At 47.0% G+C, this 24,193-nt stretch overlaps 2 long non-coding RNA genes across 2 annotated transcripts in view; one reads left to right on the top strand and one right to left on the bottom strand.

Annotated features, from left to right (window-relative positions):
* Positions 1–24,193, top strand: part of LOC112422972 (uncharacterized) — an 86,403-nt gene that overhangs the window by 40,674 nt on the left and 21,536 nt on the right. The window lies entirely within an intron of this gene.
* On the bottom strand, positions 7,269–8,637 carry LOC112422973 (uncharacterized). The gene is made up of 2 exons (XR_003013373.2): positions 8,517–8,637; positions 7,269–7,356 (listed from the first exon to the last, which is right to left on the bottom strand). It is a non-coding gene; the product is annotated as an uncharacterized lncRNA (long non-coding RNA).

The raw sequence follows: 24,193 nt of genomic DNA, 5'->3' as shown, positions 1-24,193 counted from the left end.
AAGTGCTGACTGTCCTGTGGAATCGGAGGGTGAGTGGCATAAACCCCTAAGGATTAGCTTGTCCCTTTCGGTTACATTTGAATATGATTTGGAACTTGTGGGGTTTGGGTTATGACAAGAAGGGAACTGAGAAAGTAAAAACATTCAGTGCTTGTTTTGTGCTTCCACATAGTTTTGACCCTGGGACATTCTAAAGGTCTATTTCTAATATTTGTTCTAGGTGGATAGATTTGTTTATTCAACAAGCATTCCAGGCACCGTATAGGGGCTGGGGAGAAACAGTAAATAAGGCAGAGTTCCAACTTTCAAAGAGCTTTCTAATTTGGGTTTTTAGTGCCACAGGGGCAAGATGGGAATGCCACAAGAGTCTCTTTGATTGTAGCCCCAGGGAATACTCAGCGCCCAGTTGTGTGAAGTGGGATGCAGCTCCTGGTGAAAACACAAGTCCTTTAAAAGTTTATTGACTGCAAAGAATAAACCAAAATGGGCCAGGTGCAGTGGTTCACACCTGTAATCCCAGCACTTTGGGAAGCCAAGGCAGGCGGTTCATGAGATCAGGAGTTCAAGACCAACCTGATCAACATGGTGAAACCCCGTCTCTACTAAAAATACAAAAATTAGCTGGGCATGGTGGCGGGTGCCTGTAATCCCAGTTACTTGGGAGGCCGAGGCAGGAGAATCACTTCAACCTGGGAGGCAGAGGTTGCAGTGAGTTGAGATGGCACCATTGCACTCCAGCCCAAGTGACAGAGCAAGACTCCCTCTCAAAAAAAAAAAAAAAAAAAGAAAAGAAAAAAAAAGAAACCAAAATGGCAAAGCTTCTTGATAACATCCCAGCCCATTTTTTCTTCTCCTCCTCCTCCCTCCTCCCTCCTCCTCCTCCTCCTCCTCCTCCTCCTCCTCCTCCTCCTCCTTCCTCTTCCTCTTCCTCTTCCTCTTCCTCTTCCTCTTCCTCCTCTTCTTCTTCTTCTTCTTCTTCTTCTTCTTCTTCTTCTTCTTCTTCTTCTTCTTCTTCTTCTTCTTCTTCTTCTTCTTCTTCTTCTTCTCTTCCTCCTCCTCCTTCTCCTTTTTTTTTGGAGATGGAGTCTTGCTCTGTTGCCTAGGCTGGAATGCAGTGGCGTGAGCCACCCTGCCCAACCATCCCAGCCCATTTCTTATACAAAGAAACATTGAAGGTTTACTACAGAAAGAAAGAGACAGTAGAATAATGGGAACCGCATTGCAAAAATGTAAATTGCTCACTGGTGACTGCCAGGATTTTGATGATCTAATAAAATGACTGGCATATGAGGTGGAGCAAATGCACCCTCCTGTGATCAGCCAGAGGTTTCAGCAGCAGTGGAAGATGCATACCAGAAGGCGATGCAGAGGGTGGATTAGAGAGGATCCAAACTGGTATCAGGGGTTGGGTGTGGTGGCTCACATCTGTTATCCCAGCACTTTGGGAGGCCAACATGGGAGAATTGCTTGAGTCAGGAGTTCTAGACCAGCCTAGGCAACATAGTGAGACCTCATCTCTACAAAAGTTTTAAACAATTAGCCGGACGTGGTGGCGCATGCCTGTAGTCCCAGATACTCAGGAGGCTGAGGTGGGAGGATCGCTGAAGCCCAGGAGATGGAAGCTGCAGTGATCCATAATCATGCCATTGCATACCAGCCTGGGCAACAGAACAAGATCCCGTCTCAAAAAAGAAAGAAAGAAGAAAAAACTGGTGTCAGGAAAAATAGTTGGGAAGCTATGGAAATTGCTCCAGTGAGAGGTGATGAACGTCTGAATTAGTGGCGGGAGTCTCTCTGAGCCTATTGAGTTTCAGGGGATTGCTTGATTAAAAAAAAAAAAAAGGACAAATTAGCTGGGTGTGGTGGTGGGTGCCTGTAATCCCAGCTACTTGTGAGGCTGAGGCAGGAGAATCACTTGAACCCGGGAGGCGGAGGTTGCTGTGAACCGAGATGGCACCATTACACTCCAGGCTGGGTAACAGTGCAAGACTCTGTCTCAAAAAAAAAAAAAAAAAAAAGAAGAAGAAGACAGTGGTTAAGGGACTGAGCGGGGACAGATGGGAGATGAATTTCAGGGTGGGAAGGGTGGATATAAGGTGAAGGAGAGGAAGAATGACTCTGGAGAGAACACCAGCTCCAGTGGCCTGACCCTAAGGCCTGTGTGCTTTCTCTCATATTGTGCTGCCTTGTCATATAACGAGGATTCACTTTAGTCCAACTCTTCCATTTTACAGTGAAAGGAGGAAATTCAAACCCAGGAAATGGAAACCTTCATTTATGGTAAAGCTGCACGTTGCCGGAAGAGCAAGAGTAGAAGCCAAGTCTCCCTTCCCTGATCCGACCCTCTTCCGCAGATTCATGACAGGGTGCACATTAGAACTACCCGCAGAGCCTTCCAAGTGGCATGTGCCTGGCCCATCCCCAGATCCAGTGAACCAGAATCCCTGGGCTGGGACCACTGGCTCATTTCAGACAGTGACACCGTCTCTTCCTGGTGCAACCTTCCATAGCACGTTCTGCTTGGACCACTTTCTCTTTCTCTGTTTTATAATTGCACATTACATACAACCGCTGATAACTGAAAAGGCTCGCAGTGTTTGGGTGAGGAACCCTATGCAAACAAATACCACAGTTCTTCCTCATAGACCCACTTAACTGATTTGCAGACCTCTCACTGAAACCGCAGGGGAGAGATTTTAGAAGGCTATGCTCTAGTAAGGAAAGATTAATGGAAGTAATTGTTCAGTAAGCAGTTACCAATCTAAGTTTTATAAAACTGATAGTCTCTTTATGAGTGTATTTTAGTAAAAATAGGGAATAGCTTTTTTTTTTTTTGAGATGGAGTCTCGCTTTGTCACCCAGGCTGGAGTGCAATGGTGCCATCTTGCCTCACTGCAACCTTTGCCTCCTAGGTTCAAGCGATTCTCCTGCCTCAGCCTCCCAAGTAGCTGGGATTACAGGCACCTGACACCATGCCTGGCTAATTTTTGTATTTTTAGTAGAGACGGGGTTTTGCCATGTTGGCCAGGCTGGTCTTGAACTCCTGATATCAAGTGATCTGCCTGCCTCGGCCTCCCAGTGTGCTGGGATTACAGGTGTGAGCCACCGTGCCTGGCAGGGAATAGTTTTAAAAAATAAAAAACCAAAAGTTTTTAAAAACATGGGTTTTCTAAATATTTTAGTCTCCCCTATCCCTAATTTTTCATAAAGTCCTGAGTTTCTTAATCACAATGTTTTCATCCAAGGAGGCTTTTAGGAGCAGGACCCCAGGGTTAGGGCAGGAATACTCTATTGTTATTTTTTTTATTTTTTATTTTTTTATTTTTTATTTTTTGAGGCGGAGTCTCCCTCTGTCGCCCAGGCTGGAGTGCAGTGGCGCAATCTCGGCTCACTGCAAGCTCCGCCTCCCGGCTTCCCGCCATTCTCCTGCCTCAGTCTCCTGAGTAGCTGGGACTATAGGCACCCGCCACCACGCCCGGCTAATTTTTTGTATTTTTTTTAGTAGAGACTTTTTTGTATATTTTTTAGTAGAGACAGGTTTTCACCGTGGTCTCGATCTCCTGACCTTGTGATCCACCCGCCTCGGCCTCCCAAAGTGCTGGGATTACAGGCGTGAGCCACCGCGCCCGGCCTACTCTATTGTTATTTTAACAGTCTTTATCAACTAGAAAGGCAAAAATAATTTTAGATTTGTTTTCATAATTAATGAAGTTGAATTGTTCGTTGATAATTGTTAATTAGTTATGGTGTTTCTGTTATAAATTGTGTCTGAATTTCTCAAACAGTACAATATAAAATACAAACAGCTGTGGGGTACTTTCTGGGTGCTAGTTACTGTTCTAAGAGCTTTAAATGGAATAATTCAGTTAATCCTGCCCTACGGTACAATAATTAGTCTCCTACGATGGAGGAAATAGAAGCATGGAGAGGTCAAGTAACTTGCCCAAAGTCATACCCAGAAAGGCTGGATTCAGAGCCTGTTGCCAACATTTTCCTTATTTATTTGTGTTCCATTTTTTCTATTAAATATAAAGATTAGCCAGGCGTGGTGACTCACACCTGTAATCCCAGCACTTTCGGAGGCGGAGGAGGGTGGATCACTTGAGGTCAGGAGTTCAAGACCAGCTTGGCCAACATGGTGAAACCCTGTCTCTACTAAAAACACAAAAAATTAGCTGGACATGGTGGCCTGTGCCTGTAGTTTCAGGTACTCAGGTACTCGAGGGGCTGAGACAGGAGAATTGCTTGAATCTGGGAGGTGGAGGCTGCAGTGAGCCAAGATCATGCCATTGCACACCAGCCTGGGTGACAGAGTGAGACTTTGTCTGAAAAGAAAAAAAAATTTTTTTAAAACTTTTTGTAGTTAAATATTTGCATATATTCCTTTCTTTTGTTGGCCTATTGTTTCAGTTAATTTGTTTTTTTACTTTTTTCCCGCATTTTACTTATTACATTCATATTTCTTGTATGATATTTATCTTAAAATCTAGTTTTATTTTTCTTTAAGAGATTGGGAGTCTCGCTGTGTTTCCCAGGCAGGTCTCGAATTTCTGGGCACAAGCGATCTTCCTGCCTCAGCCTCTCAAGTAGCTGGGATTACACCACCAACACACCTGGCTTCTCTCAGCTAATTTAGAACATCCTACCCTTCTCAGAGATTGAAAAATATTTAGATTTGCTCAGGGTATGTTAGATGAAGTGAGGATTTACATCTACTATATGTATTTTCCCAAATATTAATAATTATTTCTCCCAAACCATTTATTACCTAATATTTTTGTTCCATTGTTACATGACAGCATGTTTCTGCCTGGTTTTAACCTCACAGTGGCTTGATTTCTAAGTGAACATTATATGTTTAACTGCCTCTTTGAGGATACTGAAGTCTCTTTCCAATGATTATATTCTTTTCACTTCACCTGGCATGCATCTCTCTCTAGTATTGATGTTGCTGGCTGCCTTTCTCAGTGTTAGTTTTTCTGTGTTTTGGGATTTCAGCTTCCAGGTTCATTTCCAGGTTTTTTCTCTCTCCCTTCTCTTGTTCCTCACTCCTCTCTGCCTAGTGGCTGTGCAGTTGCCCTTCCCAAGGGCGGGTGTTTAGGACTAGGTCTTATATGGCAGTCGGGGCTCCCGCCCTGGAATAACCCTGGGGATGACTCACATCCAGCCCCATGGCTGTGGGAGGCTCAGTGAAGCCCAGGTGTGGTGCCGTTTGTTAACCTTGGGCCTCCCTAGGCCACAGTCCCAGGCGAAGTTAGTAGCAAGCTATTTCAGTCTTCTTAAAGAGGGTGGAAGTGTGGGCAAGAGGGGAATCCCAGTCCCTAATATTTTCACAGTGACCATGACACTGGTTCCCTACCTCAGTGGGCAATTTAATTCTATCTCATCACTCAGTACTCAACAGGACTTGACCTCCCAGCTGCCCTTGACTGTACCCAAAGTCAGAACCCATCAGGCCACAGCTGTAGCCCTGTTCATCTTTTGCATTTATATTCAGTTTCTGGGGATATCTTTGGGGATATTCTCCCTTTGTGGAGCACTGCTTTTTAATTTTCTCTAATATTATATCTATTATCGCTCTGTATTGAAAGCCCCTGGACTAGCCTGTTTCACTCGTGTCTATTTTTGTAGAAGCATTTACTGTATCTTTATACTACACATTTGGGGATCACTAACAATGTTTTCCAGTCATATTCTAATCGCTTTCTCAAGGCTGGATCAGGTGTGAGGCTCTGTAGCAGTAACCTGAAGTTGAGAACTGAGGAAGTAGTGCTGCCCCTCCCCCAACCTGGGGACGCATGAGAGGAGCCCTGGGGTGGCATCCCTAGGATGGGGTGCTGGTGGGGGTGGGTGGCAAGGGGGAAAAGGGGTTGCTGCTTAAGGGAGTTTCTGCTCCATGCCAGCACTTCATCAAAGGTCTTGAGCCAGGGTGGAATCCAGCTCCAGGGAGCATATGAGAGCAAACAATGGAAGCTTGACATGATCCCTGGATGAACATCTGAAGTTTCATATATGATGGGATCTCCCCAGAAAACAATGGTGCACATCACAGCCAGGAGGCACCCAGAGCATTGTGTTGCTGTGTTTTTAGAACCCAGTGAGTAAACTGTCCAGTGTTCCACACCATTCTGACCTGGGTCAACAGACGGTGGCAGGGCGCACTCTTGGCTGTGGCTGATCTCCCTCTCCTGCTGCATTTGACATTTCTCAGCCGCACAAGCAAGGTGCTCTGGGCAGGGACTACATAGGAAGTGGTGCCTCCTTTGCAATATAAGCAGAACAAGGTTTCCTGCTGGAGTGCGTCTTGGCTAATTCAGGGGCATGAGAGGCAGCATCTACCCTTGCCCAGGGGCCCTGGCTCCCCTTTGCTGTGGGTGGTGGCCTGTGATTGGGCCAAGTGGGACTGAGGAGCAAATGTGGACAGTCTTCCCCCGCACACATCGGCTGACCGGCATGCCCAGACTGTCTCCTGGGGCGCCTCAAGTTGGTCCTAGAATCCAGTTCTTCCTGGAACTGGGTGTCATTTCAGGACAGAGAATGCCAGGAGTCATAAATTGGCCCTGAAGCAAACGAAAGTCTTCCAATCCTGCATGACATAGCAAATTGTTTTGCTTGGGCTTTGGCTTGGTCTGGGGCTTGCGGTTCCATGGGGGAACCTCTGGCAATCCCACCAGGGGGAGCCCTTTCCCCATCTTGGAGCTGTGGATCTCAGCTTTCCAGAATATTTGTGTGCATGTGAGCGCGCACGTCTGATTTAATTTTTATATGATTACAGTATAGAATCATGAATCAACTTTCCCAGTTAATGTAGTCAACTGAAGCTACTGCCATGGTTCAGGTTCCATCATGTTTCAAATATAGTTTATGACTGTAGTTACGTACTGTGGCAGCAACACAGGGCAACTCGGGGCTGGGGACAAGTGAGTGTGTCTTTCCCTCCCCAAATGCAGTCATTTAGCATCTTCCTCTTCCAGAGTCCTGTATCCCAGCGATGGGGATCAAGATTCAGACTTAAGGACATCCTACCCGGACCTTGGCAAGGAGATCTTTACAGTGGAGGTCTGGTCCAGCCTCTCTCTGGCCCCAGGCCTCTGCTGTCCACCTTATACAAACGCCACATGGTAAGGAGTCAACTGAGCTACCTTCCAAGGAGCTGGATTGGTACCCTGGCTCTGCCTGACCCTCCTCAGCCCCTCTGCAACCCTCACCTGCTCCCTTCTCCTTCACTTCCTCTCCTGCTCACCTGTACCCTCTTTCCTTAGATGTGGCCACACTCTGCTCCCCCAGGCAGTGTCTTCACTGAGTAGTCTTCGAACCATTAACCACCTGCAGCCCTATCCATGTTCTCCAGGGCATCTGCAAGAGGAGAAAGGGGAATTTGCTGATAGCCACAGCTGTGCATCATACTGGAGGTGCCTTGTGGAGGGCAGCATAGTTAATCTAGTCACCCAGCATTCTCAGTCCACCTCCACGGCCTTCTCTTCCCATTGCCTGGGTCTCGAAAGCCCCTGGACAATCTCATGAGGTGGACTGAGCAGTATCTGGGGAGGGAGGATAGAAAAGAGACTGAGATATCTTTAATTAATAGACACTATTAGAACCTCCTCCCCAGCAGTAGTAGGGATTGTTAGCGGCAGCAAATCCGTAGGGGTCTGCAGTAACCTCAATTCTTGCCTCTTTGGTCACTTATTGGGATCTTATCGGGAAACTGCTGATCACTAGTTTCAGGTGTTTTCTATTGGGAGACTGCCCGTCTCTGGTGCCAGCTGTGACCAATTATTTTAGAGAGACCATTAACAACTGCCTGACCCTCACCTGATGTTTGCCTGACATTCCTGTGGGTGTCTGGGGTGCCTGCTCCTGCCCTGTTCATCCCTGACTAGCTACTTACTCTAACAGGATGAGAAATCATACAAAATAGAGGCTACTTTAAAAAAAAATTCTCAGAATGTGGTGTGTAAACTTTCACCTCCACTATAAAGACCTCCTCGCCGGGGGTAGGGAAGCTTTAGACTAAACCTTGAGCTCCGTCGCCGGGATACAGGACTCTGAAGAGGAGGATGCTAATGATGGCATTCAGTTGACTCCACAGCATCTCACAATTCTTTCTTTTTCTAAGTCATCTGTATTTAGTATCCACTGACCAAGCAGGCAGGAAATGTAATTGAAGTTTTATTAGGGACTCCCCTATCTCTTCTTCTATGGGGTCCAGTGACTATCCCAGGGGTCTGGCCCAGCCTAGAACATTCAGAGTCTGGCCCGCTGACCTTCAGACACAGCTGATATGAATGGGAGTCTTTCTTTGTGGTTAGCAAGGCCAAGGTTCTTAGCTACTTTCCTTTGGAATCCTTGACCTCCCCCCATCCCAACTGCTGTGTGTGTGGGGTTCTGTGTGGGAGCAGGGCTGCTTCTCACTACTCCAAGGACCCCCAAACCACATCCCTTCCGCAGCATCTGGGAATCTCCCCTGCTACTCCCTTGGGCAGCTTTTGCCTCCTTCACTCCAGTGTGCTCACCTCTCTCCCCTGGCAAAGAACCCAGGTGCTGGGGAGATCTCCTCTGCCAACTTCTTCTCTCCTTTTTTTCTTTTCTCCTTTTCTCTTTCCAACTTCTTCTCTTGGTGAGGCTACGCAAAATGCTCTGGGGCCAGGATGTGCAAACGCTTCCTGGAATGGGGTAGGAACAGTGACAAAACAGGAAGAACAAAAACCACATGTTAATATCTCAAGAAAGTATCCAGCCACCCTAATGAAGGGGCTTCCAGGCTCTGAGGGAAGACCACTGAGCTGAGGGGGCTTTGCACTCTATTGCAAAAAGATAATGGATGCCCAGAAGAAGCGGGACATTTGGAGCCCCAGACAAACCAATGACACAGACTGAGACACTGCGGAGCTGGATGCCTGTCTGTGTGTTTGTTAAGAGTATGAGAAGCCCCCGCTGGGAACAAGTTAAGGGCATCCGTAACCATCAGTGTCCATTGCCCAAGAAAGATGGCAGAAGTGGGTTGGTCCAAATCCTTTCCATTGTAACTGTGAAGGGAAAACATTTTGAAATATTCTCTGGCCAGGTGCGGTGGCTCACACATGTAATCGTAGGTACTTGGGAGGCTGAGGCAGGAGGATCACTTGAGCCCAGGAGTTCCAGGCTGCAGTGAGCTATGATTTTGCCACTGTACTCCAACCTGGGCGACAGAGTGAGACCTCATCTCTAGAAAAAAAAAAAAAACCTTCTGATTTATTTCATCTGTATCTCTCCCTCCTCCCCTCCCACTCCACAGCCCTTCTAGCAGTTGGGGTAGGAGGGTTGGCGGTCAGCAGAAAGCAGAGCCAGGCAGCATCTTCTGCCTCCTAAATTTCAAACATGAGACCTCGTGCGAACTGAAAGGATTTATGACATAGGCCAGGTATTTAGCAGAAATGGAGACTAAGAGCAACCATCCCTCACCTTCTAACAGAAAGGGGTTCCCTTGGGCTGGTGGGGCAGATGGGTCATAATAACGATGCGCATATTTGTGGGTATTAGAGAAAGAGGTCCCTGGGCTGAGTCCTGGGGAGGTGGCAGAAATGGCAGAAAGGTTTGTGGAGTCAGACAGAAAGCTCTGTCTTGCTTCGTCTTTGAGCCAAAGGGGACCTGGAGCCCCTGAGTCGGGGGCACTGTGTGGTGCCCAGTCACACTCTCCATAGTGTCCTCAGTGAGTGGCACTCATTGAGGGACAGGAGGAGCAGAGCTGCTCCCAACAGAGAAGCACTGGAGCCCACACTGCCTAAAGTGGGAATGACCCAAACAGCCTTCAGCAGGAGAAAGCGGAGGAAAACTATGGCATCTGCGTGCAGTGGAATACTTCTCAGCACTGAAAAGGAATGTTCCTATAACTGCATGTGATAACACAGGCAAATGTGCAGACATAAAGTCGAGTGAAAGAAGCCAGCTGCAAAAGAGCACATTGTATGATTCTATTTATATAAAACTCAAGTCCAGGCAAAATGGTAGTAGTCAGGAGAGAGGTTGTCCTTTGGGGAGGGTAGTAACTAGAAGGCACAGGAGGGGGCCCCTGGCATCCTGGGAATGCTCTGTTCCTTAATCTAGGCACTGGTTGCATACATATGCTGTTGGTGAAAGTTCTTTGAGCTGTACATTTAAAAGTAATGTACTTTTCTGTATGTATGTTTTATTTATATAAAAACTTTTTTTTAAAAGACGGAAGTGGTTGGGCGCAGTGGCTCACACCTGTGATCCCAGCACTTTGGGAGGCCAAGGCAGATGGATCACCTGAGGTCAGGAGTTCGAGACCAGCCTGACAAACATGACGAAACCCCATCTCTACTAAAAATACAAAAATTAGCCAGGTGTGGTGGTGCATGCCTGTAATCCCAGCTTCCTGGAGGCTGGGAGGTGGAGGTTGCGGTGAGTCAAGATCGTACCACTGCATTCCAGCCTGGGCTACAAAGTGAGACTCTGTCTTTAAAAAAAAAAAAATAAATAAAAATAAAAAACAAGTGTGAAAAATGAGGCTGCAGAATGCAGTAAGGGAGGTGGGAATGGTCTTTTATTATCTCACTGCTCATTGTGCTCTGTGCTCTCAACATTGGATCTCTGCTGTCGTTTCATCAAGGGGCAATGAGTGGGGCGTTAGTGGTGGTGCAGAATTTAAATCATGAAGGACTTTCTGCTCTTTCCTGCTTGACATCTTCCTTGACTCCGTCTTCTTTTTGATCACCTTTTTATGGCTTCCTGAATTGATCTCATGGATTTTTTATATGCTGCAAAAATGTAAATGGATTAGATGATGTGATTTTTAGGGTATAATTAGATGGTTAATCTTACGTGTCAATTTGAGTGTGTTGCACTGTGGGTGCCCAGATTAAATAACATTTCTTGGTGTGTCTCTGAGGGTGTTTCTGGGTGAGATTAGCATTGTGGACTCAGTAGATTGTCCTCACCACTGTGGTGGGCATCATCTAATCTGCTGAAGGCCTGAACAGAACAAAAAGAGGAAAGAGAAATTCACTACTGTTTCTTCCTGCTTGTGTGCTAGAACTGGAATATCAGTCTTCTTCTCTCTTTGGACTGAGATTTGTACCATTAGCTCCCCTGGTTCCTCTAGTCCACAAGATTGTGGATACAGACTGGAATTATATCACTGGCTTTCCTGGGTCTCAGTTTGCAGATGGCAGACTGTGGGACTTTACAGCCTCCATAATCATGTGAGCCAATTCCTCATTCTATCTATCTATCTATCTATCTATCTATCTATCTATCTATCTATCTACCTACCTACCTACTTATCTATCTCTGCATCCTATCATCTACTGATTTCTCTCTCTCTCTCTTTTTTTTGTTTTTGAGACAAGATCGCACTCTGTTGCCTAGGCTGCAGTGCAGTAGCACAATCCTAGCTCATTGCAGCCTTGATCTCCCACGCTCAAGCAATCCTCTAGCCTCATCCTCTTGAGTAGCTAGGACTACAGGTGCGCACCACCATGCCCAGGTAATTTTTATACTTTTTGTACGGATGAGGTCTTACTATATTGCCCAGGCTGGTCTCTAACTCCTGGGCTCAAGCGATCCTCTCACCTCGGCCTCCCAAAGTGCTAGGATTACAGGCATGAGCCACTGCATGTGGCCCTTATTTCTCCTATTGGGTCTGTTTCCCTGGAGTACCCTAATACGGATGGGTTTGCGTTATTGAGAGCCTTATTTGCTGCCTCCTTCACGAGATGCTAGCTGAACTCTTGAGCATGGGTAGCGGCATTGGTAAATCTGGCAGTAAGGCCTGTGGGCTGCTCACATCAGCCAGGCAGACATTTGATCAAGTTTCAGATCTTGTTGATGTCTTTACCAGAGCCACTAAGTTTCATATGTGCCATTGTTGAAGCCAGCTGCAACTCACCTGGCAATCAGCTGGAGGAACGGGACTACTTCTATTCATTGCAGATTAAAAAGTTGGCCACATATCCTTTGCTACTTCTCCTATTGGGAGGTGGGGACCCCTTAAATCTGGGTGGCTGTGTGGCTGTTTGATTGACACAAATTGTTGGAAGTGATGTTAAGCCAGCTTCCAGCCCAGGATTCAATAGCACCTTCCACCTCTTGTTTCCTGGAGCATTATCTGGGAGCCTGAATCACCTTGTAAAAAGTTCAAAATCAGGCTGGGCATGGTGGCTTAAGCCTGTAATCCTAGAACTTTGGGAGGCTGAGGCGGGCGGATCATAAGGTCAGGAGTTTGAGACCAGCCTGGCCAACATGGTGAAATGCCGTCTCCACTAAAAATACAAAAATTAACTGGATGTGGTGGTGCCCACCTGTACTCTCAGCTCAAGAGGCTGAGATTTGCTTGAACCCTGGAGGTGGAGGTTGCAGTGAGCCAAGATCGCACCACTGCACTCCAGCTCTGGGTGACAGACCAAGACTCTGTCTCAGGGGAAAAAAAAAAGTTCAAATTCAGACTGGGCACAGTGGTGTGCCTCTGTAAATCCTAGCACTTTGGGAGGCTGAGGCAGGGGGATAACTTGAGGTCAGAAGTTCAAACCAGCTTGGTCAACATAGTAAGAGTCCATATCTACAAAAAAGAAAAGATTAGCTGGGAATGGTGGCTCATGCCTGTAGTCGCAGCTACTCAAGAGGCTGAGGCAGGAGGATCGCTCAAGCCCTTTAAGGTTGTAGTGAGCTATGATCACGCCACTGCACACCAGCCTAGGCAACAGAGCAAGACCCTGTGCCCCACATCCCCACAAAAGAAGAAGTTCAAATTCCCTGCCACTGCCTGCTGGAATGGCCGTGTAGGGCACTCTGGCCAACCACTAGCAGAGCCCAGCTGTCCCCACAAAGGTGACAAAAATGTGAAGGAAGCTGTCTTGAACACTCCAGACCAGCCAGTTGCCGAAGATGCCATTGAGTGACTCCAGTTAACATCAAGCAGAGTAGAATTGCTGAACTGACAGACACAATTTTTTATGTAAGGAAGTGACTGTTGTTTTAAGCCACTAGGTTTGGGATGGTGGTTGCTCAGTGATAGGTAACTGAAATAGCTGTATCTGCACCTGGACCAGAGCCTTCATGCCCAGGGTGAGTAACTTCTTGGCTCTGTAAGGCTCTATCTCCTTCAACTCACTTTGCCAGGCTATGGCTACAGCATTACCCAGCTCTTCATTCCATTACAGTTCAGCGAAGCTCCCACGCCAGGCTTGTGTAAGGGTAATTTACTGTGGAATTATTTTTCGTTTTGTTCTTGTTGCTCTATGTATATTCCCCTCACCAAGAAAGTTACTGGGCTTTTTGTTCCCAATTCTGAGGCTCTTTCTTGAGTATGGAGACGGTGGGTGGTGATGGCATTTGGATTATGTGCAAACACCTTGGCTAAGAGAGACAGAAGTGGGCTGTGGGTGTGTCTTGAGCAGAGGTTGAGATTCTCTAGGGTCTGAAAATTTGGTGCTTTCTCCCCACGAGTGGTGGAGACTCAGACCCCCCACTTCTGCCCAGAGCATTCCCAGGCTGAAGGATTGCTGGAGAATGCCCAGAGAAGCCATAGTTTCTCCCAGCTAGGGGCACAGAGGCCAGGATCCCCAGGGAGATTCTACTATGGGTGATATGGACCTTGCTGATGTGAGGGGAAGTGCTGGGCCTGACCCAGAGGACATCCTGACCAGGACTTGACTGTAGCCTCTGAAAGCAGAGGGAACTACAGAAACAATAGTGCTTCTACGGGCTAAATGTCTCTGTCCCCCCATAATTAATATGTTGAAAACCCAACCCCCAGTGTGATGATATTTGGAGGTGGGGCCTTTTGGAGGTAATTAGGTTTAGCTGAGGTCATCAGGGTGGAGCCCCCATGTGTGATTAGTGCCCTTATAAGATGAGTTAGAGACCAGCGCTCTCTCTCTTGCCCATCGGTAGTGAGAAGGCCGCAGTCTGAGAACCAGGAAGGGAGCCCTCAGCAGACATCAAATCTACCGGTACCTGGATCTTGGACTTCCTAGTCTCCAGAACTGTGAGAAATACATATTTCTTCAGCTGGCTGTGGTGGCTCACACCTGTAATCCTAGTACAGGTTTGGGAGACCAAGGTGGCCAGATTACTTGAGCCCAGGAGTTTGACACCAGTCTGGACAACATGGTGAAAAACCCCATCTCTACAAAAATACAAAAACTTATGGCTTATGCCTATAATCCCAGCATTTTGGGAGGCCAAGAAGCGCAGATCATCTGAGGTCAGGAGTTCACAACTAGCCTGGCCAACATGGTGAAACCCCATCTCTACTAAAAATACAAAAGAATTAGCCGGGCATGGTGGCGGGCACTTATACTCCCAGCTATTCAGGAGGCTGAGGCAGGACAATTGCTTGAACCTGGGAGGCAGAGGTTGCAGTGAGCCGAGAGTGTGCCACTGCACTCCAACCTGGGTGACAGAGTGAGGCTATATCTTAAAAAAAAAAAAAAAAAAAAAAAAAAATTAGCCAGATGTGGTGGTGTGCACCTATAGTCACAGCTACTTGGGAGGCTGAGGTAGGAGGATCACCTGAGCCTGGAAGGTCGAGGATGCAGTGAGATGACATTGCAACACTGCCCCCCAGCCTGAGTGATACAGTGAGACCCTGTCTCAAAACAAACAAACAAATAAACAAAAAAACAAAAAATAAATTTGTCATTTAAGTCACCTAGTCTCTGGTATTCTGTCATAGCAGCCAGGGCGAACTAAGATGGCTATCCTGAGTACTAAGGACCTGGCCTTGCTCCCAGCTTTTCTGGTACTGCATAAGCCCCTGGTATTTTGTAATGTGTTGGAGGGAGGAGACAGCCTCATTAATGACTAGGGTTGAATTTCCTCCTAGTCTTCCAGGGTGGGACACAGAGCAGATTACATTTGATTGAGTAAAAGTAAGGAATGTGACATTTCATGCATATTTTATAGCCCCAAATGACAAAGATAATATGCTTCTCCAACCGCCTGGAACATTTTATAGCTTTCTCTTTTTTTGCATTGTAGGCTCCTGTGTCCATCAATTTATCAGCATTTTTCTTGGCAAGGATTCCCTGAAATGTCTCCAAGTCTGGAAATTTTGTTTTTATGAAAAATAGGGCATGGGACCAGAGGAGGGACTTGGTCAGAAAAACAAAGCACAATTATTTTTGATCCATGTCCTTATTTCTTGGTTACTAAAGAGCTGCCCTCTGTATGTCTTTGATTTTAATAAATTGTCCAGATACGGATTTTTAAAATTCTATATATGTTTTTTTGAGACAGGGTTTTGCTGTGTCACCCACGCTGAAGTGCAGTGGCATGATCATAGCTCACTGAAGCCTTCAACTGTTGGGCTCAAGCAATCCTCTCACCTCAGCCTGATGAGTAGCTGGGACTACGGGTGTGTGGCACCATGCCTGGCTAATTTAAAATTTTTTTTTTAGTGGAGACAAAGTCTTGGTATGTTGCCAGGCTGGTCTTGAACACCTGAGCTCCAGCCATTCTCCCACCTTGGCCTCCTAAAGTGCTGGGATTACAAGTGTGATCCACCACACCCGGGCCTAGTTTTTAAAATGATGTTTCATTTATGTAGTTCAAATAAAAATGATGTCAACAAGTACATGAGAAATATCACTCCCACCCCATCCCTACCCTCTCTTGTTCCCCCTCACATTGCCCCTGTCAATAATCATTTTTACCATAATAGTGCCTTATTTATTCTCCCAGCGTTTCTTTATGCAAACATAAATAAAATACTTTTATTTCCTCTTTTACTACACAAAAAAAGCATGTTATATACATCTTGCTCCTTCCTTTTAAAATTGTAACTAAATATACTGGGTATCCTTCCTTATCACCACATACAGCTATTCGTCCTGCCTTTTTCATTTTGACAGCTCTATAGCATTCCACTGGTGGATCTACCAGAGCTGTGTGTTCCACCAGTCTCCTATTGCTGGGTTATTGGGCTGTTTCTGATCCGTTGTTATTACAAATAACGCCACAGTGAATAACCTTATACATAAGCAAGTTTACCTTTGTGTAGGTGAATCTATAAGATAAATTCCCAGAAGGAGGATCTCTGAGACAAAAGGTTTTTGCGTGTATCATTCTGGTAGATATTGCAGGGCTGTTCCACAGAATTGTGCCATCTGCACTGCTGCCAGTAATGCATGGGACAGTCTGTTTCCCCTCAGCCTCCTTCACACACTGTGATGTCATATTCTGGACTCTTGCCAACCAAGGAAAGATTTATGTATAAGTTCAACATGGATGCACTTATGCTAATTCTCCTTCCTGCATTTCCTTCAGAACATCCTCAGTCTTCTCATTCATTTCAGATACCTTGATTAGCTCCCATTTTTCACGACACAGGTTAGCCATGTTTGTATTTCCTTCATGATCATCACGGTTATGAAAGATTTCTTCTGGGGTTGGTAGGTTAAGTAACCGTGGTCCAGTATTGGTTATTGCAATCAAACCAGCAGCTACAGGTGGCTTGGATTGGTTTAGATGGAATTGGTCTCAAATTTAAAAGGTCACTTTGTCATTCTTTGTATCAGTGTTATTCATTTCTGTATCTTTTACAAATGTATTTATTTAATATTTAATAAGACAAATAAAATGTTAAAAATTATTTTGTCCTGGGAAAGCCTAAACGTTCCTCAACAGAAGCTGAAATATTCAAAGGACAAGAAAAGGCCTCTGGCAGAGTCCTGTCTTGGACAGTTTCCCCGGCCACCCAGCAGGCTGCCTATTGTGCTGTTTGAGATGCAAATGGTCCCTTCTTATGCTGGGGAACCTTCTAGGCGTAGCAGGGGCAGTGGAAAGGCTACTTCCTCTCTCTCTCTTTTTTTTTGAGATGGAATTCTCGCTCTGTTGCTAGGGTGGAGAGCAGTGGCACGATCTTGGCACACTGCAACCTCTGCCTCCCGGGTTCAAGTGATTCTCCTGCCTCAGCCTCCCGAGTAGCTGGGACTACAGGCACGCAGCATCACACCTGGCTAATTTTTGTATTTTCAGTAGAGATGGGGTTTCACCATGTTGGCCAGGATGGTCTTAATCTCTTGATCTCATGATCTGCCCGCCTCAGCATCCCAAAGTGCTGGGATTACAGGTGTGAGCCACTGCACCCGGCCACTTCCTCTCTTTTATTGCCAACTTCTCTAGCTAGTCCCAAGACTTGTTCAACTCTTTCTTATGGATTGTTTTGCAGAATACATACACGGAAACCGTCCACAAATTCTAGCCCACCAATTAATGCTGTCAGACTGGGACCTTTGTGGAAAGCCTGCTTGAAACAAAACAATTGAAAATAAAGTGGCTTAAACAAAGTAGATATTTATTTCTCTGCTTTGTCCACGAGGTCTGAGATGAAATGTCCAGGGAAGGTGTGGAGGCTCCCTGGCATGACGGACCCAGGCTCTGTTCCTATCATCTTAGTGTGCTTCCTTCTACCCTTAAGGCGGCCTTGCGGTCTGAGATGGCTTCAGGACTCTGCACTTCAGGCCCTTTGGAGTCCATGATGTTCTTTTTTTTGAGACGGAGTTTCTCTCTTGTTGTCCAAGCTGGAACACAGTGGTGTGATCTTGGCTCACTGCAACCTCTGCCTCCCAGGTTCAAGCGATTCTCCTGCCTGAGCCTCCTGAGTAGCTGGGATTACAGGCACCTGCCACTGTGCCTGGCTAATTTCTGTATTTTTAGTAGAGACGGTGTTTCACCATGTTGGCCAGGCTGGTCTCGAACTCTTGACCTCAGGTGATCCACCTGCCTTGGCCTCCCAAAGTGCTGGGATTACAGGAGCAAGCCACCCCGCCCATCCATGATGTTCTCATTGTCAACATCCTGAGGTCTCCCAAAGGCAAGTGCTCCTTTTATTTGTGCACTCTGGAGTCCAGGTGTCAGGATACTGCTTCCTGAGGTGCAGAGGCAGCTGGTCTCCTCTGAGGCCTTGACAGCCCTTGACACGCCTGGGGCTGCGGAGCTGGGAAAGGTCTCCACCCCAGAGGGATCCACCTACCTCAGCTGCTATCCAGTCCAGGGACTCTGTCTTCTTGGCTGCCCTCAAGGCACTGGGCTCCTTTAGACACTCCCAACCACACCCTTAATCCTCTCAGGGAACTCCAGTCTCCAGCAAACAAAAGCCTGAAAAGTGTCTGCAAGGAAATTCTGAGTTCAGGTTTCTGAGGTGAAGGAGCACAAAGTCCTTTCTCCTGGCTTGGAAGTGCAGGGTGGTGCGAAGAGTGGGAGGGAGGCAGGGTTATGTGAGGAAAAAACAGAAAACACAAATTAATTTCACAGTGATATGTTAACTTAAAAATCACAACTTTAGGCTGGGCAGACGGTGGCTCTTGCCGGTAATCCCTGCGCTTTGGTAGGTGGAGATGGGAGGAATGCTTGAGGCTAAGAGTTCGAGACCAGCGTGGGCAACATAGTGAGACCCTTTCTTTACCAAAAATAAATAAATAAATAAAAATTAGCTAGGTGTGCTGGCACATGCCTGTAGTCCTAGCTACTCAGGAGGCTGAGGTGGATCCCAGTAGTTTGAGGCTGCAGGGAGCTATTCATTCCAACCAGGGCGACAGAGTGAGACTCTGTCTCTTAAAAAAAAAAAAAAAAAAGAAAAGAAAAATCCTAAATTTGGAAAGGAGAGCTTTATTTCTTTTAAAGAGTTACAGCTGGCTGGGCACTGTGGCTCACATCTGCAGTCCCAGCACTTTGAGAGGCTGAGGTGGGTGGATCGCTTGAGCCCAGGAGTTAAGACCAGCCTGGCAATACTGATGCAGAACTTTGCTCCTTAGTTCAGCTAAAACCGGGTTCTTGTCACATGACCAGGAAAAGTTAGGCAGGCAGACACTTTGAAGGGAGAGGAATGGAATTTATTGGGTGAAAAAGGAAAAGAAGAAAAGAAAAAACCTCTCAGCAAAGCAAGAGGGGTTCCTGCCAACAGGTCTCCACTCCACAGACTGATTCCAGGCCACACACAGTAGCTGAAGAGGCCAGGCTCCTCCCCCACCACTGCACACTTGGCTTGAACTTCCCATGGCTCCACTCCGTTTTCCCAGTGTGCAGGCAGGTCAGAGATTCTCCAGGGACCCTCCCCTTTATCTGCCTCCTACATCTATCATTATCTATTTTATTTCATACACTTAAAACACTATTCTGCCAGGTGTGGTGACCTGCACCTGTAGTCCGAGCTACACAGGAAGCTGAGGCAGCAGGATCTTTTGAACTCAGGAGGTGGAGGCTGTAGTGAGCTATGATCATGACAATGCACTCCATCCTGGGCAACACAGCAAAACCTTGTCTCAAAACAAACAAACAAACAAACAAACAAAAAACAAAACCCCACCATTATTCTGAGAAGTACAGCAGCTTTCACAAATTGCCACAGGGGTCTGTTTTAGGTTAGGTTCCTTCAGAAGCAGATCTGGAGACAAAGATTTGAAGCAAGGAGGTTATTAGAGAGGAAATCCCCAGCATAATTGATAGTAAAGTAGACAGGAAAGGGCAGAAGCCAGCACAGGGTGCATCAATGAGCAATGAACTTAATGAACTCCTTGGCTCAATCCCACTGGGACCTTCGAGACTACTGTATAGAACATGCCTTAGAGTCTTCCCCTTGAGGAAGCTGCGGCATTTCTCCACCAAATCCTATCTCATTTGAGGGCTGCCCCCAGGGCACAGACATTTCTAGCCTGCCCTACCCATGGGTAGTGCTCCTGTAACCAGGGTAAGTCCTCAACAGTGTCAGGGGCTTACAGGCGGAGCCATTCTCAATGGCAACCTTAAAGGACACGTGGGTAGGGCACAAAGCTTGGCTACAAGGCCTGCAGCACTAAAAGGTTAGGAACGCCTCAGAGCTGCCCCTTTTAGGATGGACCCACTCAGCTCCCTGGTTCCCACTCCCTGACATCTGCTTTCTGTCTACTGCTCAGTGTCTCCAGTGGATTCACAAAACAACTGCCATTCTCCCTTTCCACCTCAGTTCATTACCAAGAACAACCCTGGATCCCTCTGCTCGGCGTTTGCAGCCGGTGTGGTTTATGTGTGGTCTTGACTTGGCTCAAATAGTTTGTTCTGTCAGTCTTATGATCTCTGTTTATTAATGCTGGTCAGTGTTGTCTAAACACAAAAGGGGAGGAGGTATGAGGAGGCGTATCTGACCTTTCGTCCTCTCCTGGCTGGGACTCGGTGTTTAAGGTTTCTCTGGCGTCCCCTTGCTCTTGGCCAAGGGGACGCCAGAGAAACCTTAAACACCGAGTTCCCAGCCAGGAGAGGACGAAAGGTCAGATACGCCTCCTCATACCTCCTCCCTTTTGTGGTTTAGACAACCACTGACCAGCATTAATAAACCAGAGATCATAAGACTGACAGAACAAACTATTTGAGCCAATAAAAGACCAAACTATAAACAAGGCCAAACGCCGTGGCGGGTCAGGGTTAAGTCATACACCTCTGCACTTAAAGAAAAAACTCTGTTCTGCCACAAGGTTTTAATTTCTCTCTAGCAGCCAAACAAACACTGGCCTTGAGATAAGCAAGACTAAAACAACTTGCAGATCATCCATCAGCCAAAACTATAGCTTGGATTGAACACAAGACTGATTTCAGTAACCTCCTGATAAGAAGACTACTGACTGTGGACTGGTTCTGGCTGGTTTACAGATGCTGCATACTTGAGTTCTGTTGTGTCCTGAAAAGACCTTTTGATGTATAAGACCTAATTGTAATACATTTAAATGCTAAGTCTCCACCCTAAGGTGCACATGGGTCATATGCAACATACTAGTTTATTCAGTATATGTACTTCAGGACCACTTTCATGAATATTCATAGCTCCTTCTGTAACCTGTTGAATATGTATACTTCGCAAACCAAGTAAGCTTAAATTCCTGTCTTAGTCTTTTCCTTATCTCAAAGTTCCTTCTCTAGGCTCTGCCAGAGTGAGAGGTCAAGCCGGCTGTGCTTCCGGGTCGGGTGGGGACTTGGAGAACTTTTCTGTCTAGCTAAAGGATTGTAAACGCACCAATCAGCACTCTGTGTCTAGCTAAAAGTTTGTAAATGCACCAATCTGCACTCTGTAAAAACACACCAATCAGTGTTCTGTATCTAGCTACAGGTTTGTAAACGCACCAATCAGCACTCTGCAAAACACACCAATCAGCACTCTGTAAAATGCACCAATCAGTGCTGTGTAAAATGGGCCAATCAGCAGGATGTGGGTGGGGCCAAATAAGGTAATAAAAGCTGGCGCCCCCCCAGCTGGCAGCAACTTGGGGGGTCATCCTCTGCCAGTGGAGGTTTTGTTCTTTTGTTCTTCACAATAAATCTTGCTGCTGCTCATCCTTAAGGTTCTCACTATCTTTATGAGCTGTAGCTGTCACTGTGAAGGTCTACAGCTTTACTCCTGGAGTTAGCGAGACCAGGAACCCAGTGAGGGGAACAAACAACTCCGGACGCGAGGCCATGAAACCACCGGGAGGAACAAACAAGTCGGGACGTGCTACCTTTAAGAGCTGTAACGCTCACTGTGAAGGTCTGGGGCTTCACTTCTGAAGTCAGCGAGACCCTGAACCGACCGGCAGGAAGAAACAACTCCAGACACGCATTTTTACAGAGCCATAATACTCAGGAGGAGAGTCCGATGGCTTCAGTCTTGAAGTCTTGACGTCAGTGAGACCGAGAACCCGCGGGAAATAACCAGTTCCGGACACAAGAGGCTATGCTTCCCACTAGTCAGAATGGCACATTGTAGGCTGTAACTCTTTATTTTTATTTTATTTTTAAATTTATTGCTGAGATGCAGCCTCACTCTGTCACCCAGGCTGGAGTGCAGTGGTGCAGAGGCTGCTCACTGCAGCCTCGACTCCCCGGGCTCAGGTGATTCTCCAATCTCAACCTTTCACGTTGGGACCACATCTGTGCGCCACTGGGTCCAGCTAACTTTCATAATTTTCATGGTGATGGTTTCACCATATCGATGCAGGAGGTAGATAAGGGGAAGAATCCCCAGAGACTCTTCTGACTTGGCTGTGTACTTGAGAGAAGAGGGTGGAGCCATGGGAAGTTCGTGCCATGTGCAGTTGGGGAGGAGCTTGGCCTTTTCAGTTCCTGTGTGTGGCCTGGAATCAAACTGGGTACGTGGGGGGGCGTGGGAGGACATGGCGGAGGGGGCGGGCTGCTGGCAGGAACCCTTGCTTTGCTGAGAGTTTTTTTTTTCTTTCTTTTTTCACTCAATAAATTCTGTTCCCCTCACCCTTCCATGTGTCTGCGTTCCTAGCTTTTCTTGGTCGTATGACAAGAACCTGGTTTTAGCTGAACTAAGGAACAAAGTTCTGCATCAGTAGGATTCAAAAGAAATTCTGTTGAAATATGATTTTAGGTGTAGACTAGTTGGACGTCTCTGAGCCCCAGATCCCACAGCTCTGCTGAGATGCCTGTCCAAAAGCTCAGGGAGCATGTCTAGGTGTCCAGGGAGGCAAGTGGAGGCGGGAAGAAGAGACCAAATTTCAGTCAGGCTGCCGGTGGTAAGCCTCAGGAAACTCTTTTATCAAAACCTGGAAAAGCCAAAGGTGGGCCCGAGAGGGAAGAGAGACACAAAGACATGGGAAGAAGATGGAAGTAGGACACAGATTGGGAAGAAAAAAGAGCAAGAGAAAGTGGAGAGGGAGCAGCAGTGCTCTGGGAAGAAAGCGTTGAAGGGGTGGGGCACAGCTGGAAGCCTCTGTGATGATTTGAGGAAGGCTGGTTTTCTAGTTCCTTGGCCTGGGCCCATGCAGGTTACCTTTCTACCGGTTCTGCCCAGGGAGTTCCTGCCAGTCCCCAGCCTCCTGCCCTTCTCTCTTATATGCTTGGAGTGTGTGGAATGCTGCTCACCACTCTGGGGCAGCTGGAGACTGAGATAACTCCCTCCCTGGAATGTAGGGAATCTGGTGTGCTGGAAAGAGAGGGAGAGAGAATGCACCTTGCAGCAGCACAGACGGGTTCTGGATGGGCTCCATCTCGGAAAGAGAGGAACAAGAGAGTTGGGGAAGGGGTGGCTGCTGGTCACAGTGAAGAGTCCGCGAGGCCCTAGCGTGTCTTCGCATTTGCGCCGCCTGCTTCCCAGAAGACTCGGCACATGGGGGAAGTGGTGCCAAGGGCACACCCACCAGTCACACTGTGGAGCTGGGACGCCTGGGGCAGGATATTCAGTAGTCAGCCTGGGGACCTCCAAAGATGCTTTTCCATTCTTTAGCCTGTCAGCCTTGGTGGGGACATCACTTTCCTCCTTATTCGTCAATGGGGAGATTCAAGACAACATTCCTGAGCTGAAGGAAGCGCAGCCTCACCTCCTCCTCCCACGCCTCGTCTCCTAAGCTCCCCATCAGAGGTGTCCGGGGTGTGGAACATGGGGAGGCAAGGATGACAGCTCACCTGGCTCAGGCTTCAGCGCTCAGCCCCTCTTAATCCTTCTAGCAAGAGCTTCTTGCAAATACCTCAGGTTTTTTTGTCTTCTGCAGCTGTTGCTCAAACTGTCAACTTGTTGAGACCATGAATGTTGGTTATAAGAATTTGTCGACTTTTTTAAAAAATAAAAATGTTTGTCCACTTAAAGTTTTAAATTCTGTTTTTCAAAGGAGTCTTTTTTTTTTTTTTTTTTTTTTTTTTTGAGACAGAGTCACCCTCTGTTGATATGGCTCCGATGAGTGGAGGAATACCAGGGCTCTTGTCTCACATCGAATTAGATGAGATGACACGAACACGCGTGGAGTGGTTTTAAGGAGCGGAGAGTTTAATAGGCAAGAAAGAAGGAAGAAAGAAAGAAGGAACTCCCTTGTACAGGGACAGAGGGAAGGGGTCTCCAAAGCCAAGAGAGGGAACTCCACACTTAGGTAATACCAGCCAGCTATATTTGATAGGTGGAGGAGGCAGTGTCTGATTTGCATAGGGCTCAGGGGATTGGTTTGACCAGGCGGTGTCATTCACGTAGCCCGGCGGAAAAAACTGGCCCTCCCACTCTAGCCTTTTAATATGCAAATACAGGGCTGCCTGATGTTCCACACACGTGGGAATATATGGGGGCGGCCATGCTGCCAGGCACATGTAGGGGCAAGGGCAAGAGGACAACGGTGGGAATAGCCCTGTTGGGTGAACCCAGTTTCTAACAGCTGGCATTTGCATATCAAAGGTTGCTGGCCCAAGTCTAAGAGCCAGGGCTTTCATTCTAGAAAAGAGCTGTGAAAAATTTTCC

The sequence above is a fragment of the Macaca nemestrina genome, chromosome 5, assembly GCF_043159975.1.
Source record: "Macaca nemestrina isolate mMacNem1 chromosome 5, mMacNem.hap1, whole genome shotgun sequence".
In the NCBI taxonomy this organism is placed as follows: domain Eukaryota; kingdom Metazoa; phylum Chordata; class Mammalia; order Primates; family Cercopithecidae; genus Macaca; species Macaca nemestrina.
Note: the sequence above shows the minus strand (reverse complement) of the source record. Positions and strands in the feature narration are given on the sequence as shown.